The sequence below is a fragment of the Aythya fuligula genome, chromosome W, assembly GCF_009819795.1.
Source record: "Aythya fuligula isolate bAytFul2 chromosome W, bAytFul2.pri, whole genome shotgun sequence".
NCBI classification, from domain to species: Eukaryota; Metazoa; Chordata; class Aves; order Anseriformes; family Anatidae; genus Aythya; species Aythya fuligula.
The window spans coordinates 18,474,115-18,480,571 of NC_045594.1; positions in this window are offsets into that span (position 1 = coordinate 18,474,115).

The window sequence follows — 6,457 nt, forward strand, 5'->3', positions numbered from 1 at the left end:
TCCTGTGGAGTCTGGTGGATGACAGGAGCCACTTCTATTCCTCCAGACACCCTGGAGTAAATAGAGCAGGGGCAGAGTCCTTCTAGCACAAAGTAGTTACAGCAAGTTCTGGGAGTTTTAGGTTACTGGCGTAAACATATTCCTGTTTTTTCTATCATTGCCCGTCCCTTATAGAATCTACTTAGAAAAAGGAAATCATGGGACTGGACTAAACAGCACAAGAATGTGCTAGAATTATTAATAAAATAACTCAGGTTATTTCAACAGCTAGGTCCCTTACACCCAACCGACCCTATCCATGTAGAATGGGGATTCAGTGAACATGGTTCCCACTGTAGTCTCTGGCAAAAGGGACCAGAAGGACCAGAGAGACCACTAGAGTTTAGCTCCCACTCTTTTAATGACACCAAAATGAGGTATTCTGATCTTGAAAAAAGCTTGCTGTCTCTAGTGCAAATGGTGAAGCAGGTGGAACAGATAAAAAGAGAACAGAGTGTGATTGTTCAGGGTCCTTTCCATCTCCTAGATATAGTTCACAAGGGTCTAGTACCACCTGCAGGAATTGCCCAGAAACTCAGTCTGTAAGTGGTATGCCTATCTGCAAGGTATCAATGAAATTATGCCTATTACAGAAGGCAATGTTAAGGTATCTAAATTGCAGAAAGATATAAACAGTACGTTACTATTCCAAACCCTGCCAAGCAAACCATCTCTGATTCAGGAGGTGTCTCCTCTGATGGAAGGCAGTGAACTTAAGCGAGTATGGTTCATCGATGCACATCTTATAGGCAAAATAATGAGGGGAAATATAAGGTCATGGCTTTAGAAGTAGTCACAGGACATAGATTAGAAGAAACAGGTAAAGGGAGCACTCAAGTGGGGGAACTTAGAGCAGTCTTAGCCACACGACATGGTGACAGTCATATCTACATCAATCTGCATGCAGTTTATTAGGAAGCCACAGAGCAGATAGGCCACTGGGCAGCTAACGGCTGGCAGGTAAATAGAGTCCCTGTCTGGCAAACTGACAGCTGGAAGCAATTGCTTGAAATAGGAGAAGAAAGGGTGCTGCATATTGGTTGGGTAAAAGGACGTGATTGGTCAGCTACTATTGCTGCTCAGCTTAATCATCAAGTTGACAACCTCACATGACTACAAAAAAATAATGTCGTGAATGTTGACCATGAATGGGAATGCTTACTTGAATGGTTACATGTTAAATGCGGCCACACTGGTCAAGCTGATTTATACTAAGCCTGTATCAGTAAAGCTGAGTGAACAAGTGGTAACTGCCTGTTTACAACATCACTTATGACTTAACAAAGACCACATGAGTAAAGTGCCTCCCCTGCATATCCAAGATAAGAAAATGCTGTGGCACACCTGGCAAATTGATTATATCAGCCCACTACAACCCCCCGGGGGTAAAAAATACATATTGGTGGGGGTGGAAGTAATCTCAGGAACTACCATGTCCACAGCTGCTACGGCTGCCACAGGGGAAAATACAGTCTGCAGTCTGAAGGAATGGTTTAGTACATTTCCTCTTCTGGAAGAGATCCAGGGTGATAATGGATCGCACTTTACAGCCACAGTAGTACAAGACTGGGCAAAGGAGGAAGGAAGCCGGTGGGTATTTCATACCCCACAGTGGCAATGGTGCTAACAACCCCAAAGAACCCTTATGCTTGGAAAGCAAAAGATTGCTCTGGAAAATTCCCTTGAATCAGTACCAGATGGATAGTACCCACCTTTTAACTCAACATCTGTCGGTCACATATGACCGAACATCTTCTCTTTTGTATTTCTTGTGGTTTAACCCAACAGGCAGCTAAGAACCCCACAGATGTTTGCTCACCTTCCCCTGCAATGGGATGGGGGAGAGAATGGGAAAAAAAATAAAATAAAAGCTTGTGAGTTGAGATAAAGGCAGTTTAATGGGACATAAAAGAAAGAAAGAGAAATAAAAACAACAACAACAATATGTTCAAAGCAAGTGATGCAAAATGCAATTGCTCACCACCCGCTGACCGATGCCCATCCCGTCCCCAAGCAGCGATCCCCACTCTGGCCAGCCACCCCATATTAAGTGTTCAGCATGACATCACAGGGTATGGACTATCCCTTTGGCCATCTTGAGTCAGCTGTCCTGGTTCTGTCCCCTCCCAGCTCCTCATGCACCCCCAACCTCCTCACTGGCAGGGCGGTACGAGATGCTGAAAAGTCCTTGGCTTAGTGTAAGCGCTGGTCTGCAACAATTAAAACATCAGTGTGTTATCAACATTATTCTCAAAACACAGCACCTTACCAACTACTAGGAGGAAAATTAACTCTATCCTAACCAAAACCAGGACAGTATTTTAAAGGAGTACTGATGCCAAGAAACTGCACATGGGACAATGGGTTATCCTGCACTGAACTGGAGTTGCTCTCAAGAGCCGTTAATATTTACATTGTTTTTTTTTTTTGTTTTTATTGTGATAATAATTTACTAATTTCTCACAGTTCCCCCCTCTTCTTTTCTTACTCCTATTGTTGTTTTTGCACCTCTTCACATCCCTCACTCTTGAGTTCAACAAGGCCAAGTGCCGGGTCCTGCACCTGAGGCGCAACAACCCCAAGCAGAGCTACAGGCTGGGAGAGGAATGGTTGGAAAGCTGCCAGGTGGATAAGGACCTGGGAGTATTGGTGGATAGTCGGCTGAATATGAGCCAGCAGTGTGCTCAGGTGGCCAAGAAGGCCAACAGCATCCTGGCTTGTATAAGAAACAGTGTGGCCAGCAGGTCTAGGGAAGTGATCGTCCCCCTGTATTCAGCTCTGGTGAGGCCACACCTTGAGTACTGTGTTCAGTTTTGGGCCCCTCGCTACAAGAAGGACATCGAGGTGCTTGAACGAGTCCAGAGAAGGGCGACGAAGCTGGTGAGCGGTCTGGAGAACAAGTCTTACGAGGAGCGGCTGAGGGAGCTAGGTTTGTTCAGCCTGGAGAAGAGGAGGCTCAGGGGCGACCTTATCGTTCTTTATAAGTACATTAAAGGAGGCTGTAGTGAGGTGGGGGTTGGTCTATTCTCCCATGTGCCTGGTGACAGGACGAGGAGGAATGGGCTATAGTTGCGCCAGGGGTGTTTTAGGTTGGATATAAGGAAGAACTTCTTTACCAAAAGGGTTGTTAGGCATTGGAACGGGCCTACATCTACATTAGATGTAGAGCTTAGCGATATGGTTTAGTGGAGGACTTGTTAGTGTTAGGTCAGAGGTTGGACTCGATGATCTTTCAACCCAGACAATTCTGTGATTCTGTGATTTTTCCAACATCAGGGTGCAATATTTTTCTTCGTATGTCATGGGGGATGACAGATACACAATGCCATTATTACTGGAATACTAACAAATAGTTGATTGAGCCTATTCCATCCAGGCGACCACAAGGTCAATTTTTCCCAAATGTCTCTAAATCCCCGGGAAGTGTTGTCTTGGGCCACCTCATGTATGTTTCTGTTTTTCTCCCAAATATTTTTGAGATCAGTCTTAATTCGTCCTGTTTGCTCTACTGTTGTCGACGGAAGGAAGACACAGACGCTCAGTATGAGTGAACAGTGAACTTCAACTTTAATGGATAGCTCAGTCGCCTTTTATCTAGTTTGAACATAATCAACTCATACATATTGCAAAAACTAAGCTCAGGATTGGCTAACATTTTCCCGCTCTTTTCAGGTAGTTTCTCCTTCTTTTAGCTACCTTCCCGCCTTAGGGACTTTCCCCATGGCTCAAGGGCATCGTGTCCTTGAGCCTGATTGGCTCTCAGCCAGCTGCGTACGTGCCCAGACTCTTGTGAGTTGAGTACGGTACTTTACTAGCCCATTGCCTCTTAACTGCCCAACATCCTCGTGTCCTATTTCAGTTAACCATTCTTCCACACTCTACATACATACAGCAACTGGCATTAATTATAGTGCAAACCCCTCCTTGCAAGGCTAGTAATAAATTCGGTACCATTAGAGTCTGGAATACTGTCTTTGACAGACTTGTCACCTCCTCTTTCAGTGCCCGGATCACATCTAGAATGTTATCACTCACCACTAACCAAGGGCAAAAAAACCTCGCAAAACTGTGAAACACTGTTCCTCTCTCCACTAGAGGATTAACTGAAGTCCTCTTGATTCTGCGTAGGTGGGTCTCAAGGAGGCTGGTGCTTTGGTTTTGTATATCCTCAATAATGGTTATGTTTGGAATTATTGCCCCCAGGGTGCAAGCTCCCTTCCATCTTAGGGGCAACACTTTCCTGGCTTTATTACCACATAGCGAATATCACCGCTTGCTGTTCGGAACTGGCCATCCAGTTACCGAATGATTCTTTTGCTGTGTTTGGTATACATTATATATATTAGCACTCCCATAATTACCATATTCGGTACAGTATGGATAAATCCTTACCTCACAGGTAACATCTCCACAACCATGGTCAGTATTATTGCCCCCTGAATTTCCTTCACTATGAAGAATGATATACATACTAATTAAAAAATCAGAATATTTCCAATTATTCCATAGCTGGGAATTATCTGTTCCAGAATTACCTTAGGTACCATGCTCGCAGTAGCAGATGCTGAAGGGAAAGCTTCCACCCACATGGAAAAGTGATCAACCAAACCTAATAAGTATTTAAATGTACCTACTCTAGGAAGTTCTGTAAAATCTATCTGTACACTTTGGAATGGTCATAGAATCATAGAACCATAGAATATCCCGAGTTGGAAGGGACCCATAAGGATCATCAAGTCCAACTCCTGGCACCGCACAGGTCTACCCAAAATTTCAGACACTATGACTAAGAGCACAGTTCAAACGCTTCTTAAACTCCAACAGGCTTGGTTCCGTGACTATGTCCCAGGGGAGCCTGTTCCAGTGTGCGACAAACCTCTCAGTGAAGAACCTCTTCCTAATATCCAGCGTGAACCTCCCCTGTCACAGCTTGACACCATTCCCTCGGGTCCTATCGCTGGTCACTAAAGAGAATAGATCATTGCTTGCCCCGCCACTTGTGCGGAATCTGTAGACCACGATGAGATATCCCCTCAGCATCCTCATCTCCAGGCTGAACAGGCCAAGTGACCTCAGCCACGCCTCGTACGTCTTCCCCTCTAGGCCCTTCACCATCTTTGTAGCCCTTCTCTGGACACTCTCCAGTAGTTTCATGTCCTTTTTGTACTGTAGTGCCCAAAACTGCATGCAGTACTCGAGATGAGGCTGCACCACTGCACAGTAGAGCAGGAAGATCACTTCCCTCAACCGACTAGCGATGCTGTGCTTGTTGCACACCAGGATACAGTTGGCCCTCCTGGCTGCCAGGGCACACTGCTGGCTCAAATTCAGCTTGCTGTCCACCACAACCCCCAGATCCCTCTCTGCGGGGCTGCTCTCCAGCATCTCGTTGCCCAGTCTGTACGTATAGCCAGGGTTGCCCCGTCCCAGGTGCAGGAACTGGCACTTGCTTCTGTTAAACTTCATGTGGTTGGTGATTGTCCAGCTCTCCAATTTGTCCAGATTGTGAACCCATGTTGGCTAGGACCTATGACTGCATTGTCCCCCCAGGTGCACGTCAATAACTCTCGGGATAATCTTCTCCATAATTTTACCAGGCAATGAAGTGAGACTTACAGGCCTGTAATTGCTAGGGTCTTCTTACCCTTCTTGAAAATTGGCACAACATTTACCAGCTTCCAGTCTACTGGGACCTCTCCAGATTCCCAAGATCGTTGAAAAATAATTGAGAGAGGTCCCGTGATGACATCAGCCATCTCTTTAAGCGCCCTGGGATGAATCCCATCTGGACCCATGGACTTGTATGGATCCAGGTGGAGCAGAAAATCCCACACACGTTCAAAGTCAGTTGGGAGTTTGTCATTCCCACCGTCATGGTCCTCCCTCTCAGGGCACCCAGGGTCCCGAAGCCCATCATCAGCATTGAAGAAGGAGGCAAAGAAGGCATTAAATGTCTCTGCTTTGCCTATGTCCTTGTCTGTGAGGTGACCATCCCTATCAAGTAGCCGACCTATGTTTCATCTGGTCCTCCTTTTTCTGTTCACATATTTAAAAAAGCACTTTTTATTGTCTCCCACAGACCTGGACAGCTTCAACTCTAATTGGGCTTTGGCCACACAAATTTTTTAATTACAAAGGGAAACAGTGTCCTTGTATTCCTTTCTCGTCGCCTGACCCTGCTTCCAGCAGCTATACACTTTCTTTTTGTGCCTAAGCTCCAGAAGAAGATCACTGGTCAGCCAAGACGGACTTCTGCCTCGCCTGCTTGACTTCCGATATTTTGGAATTGCCTGGCCCTGTGCTTTTAGGAGGAAGTGCTTAAAGATTGACCAGCACTGATGGACACCGACGCCTTCAAAAGCAGTTTCCCAGGGGACCTTACCAACTAGTTCCCTGAGTCTGCTCTCCCCATATCCAG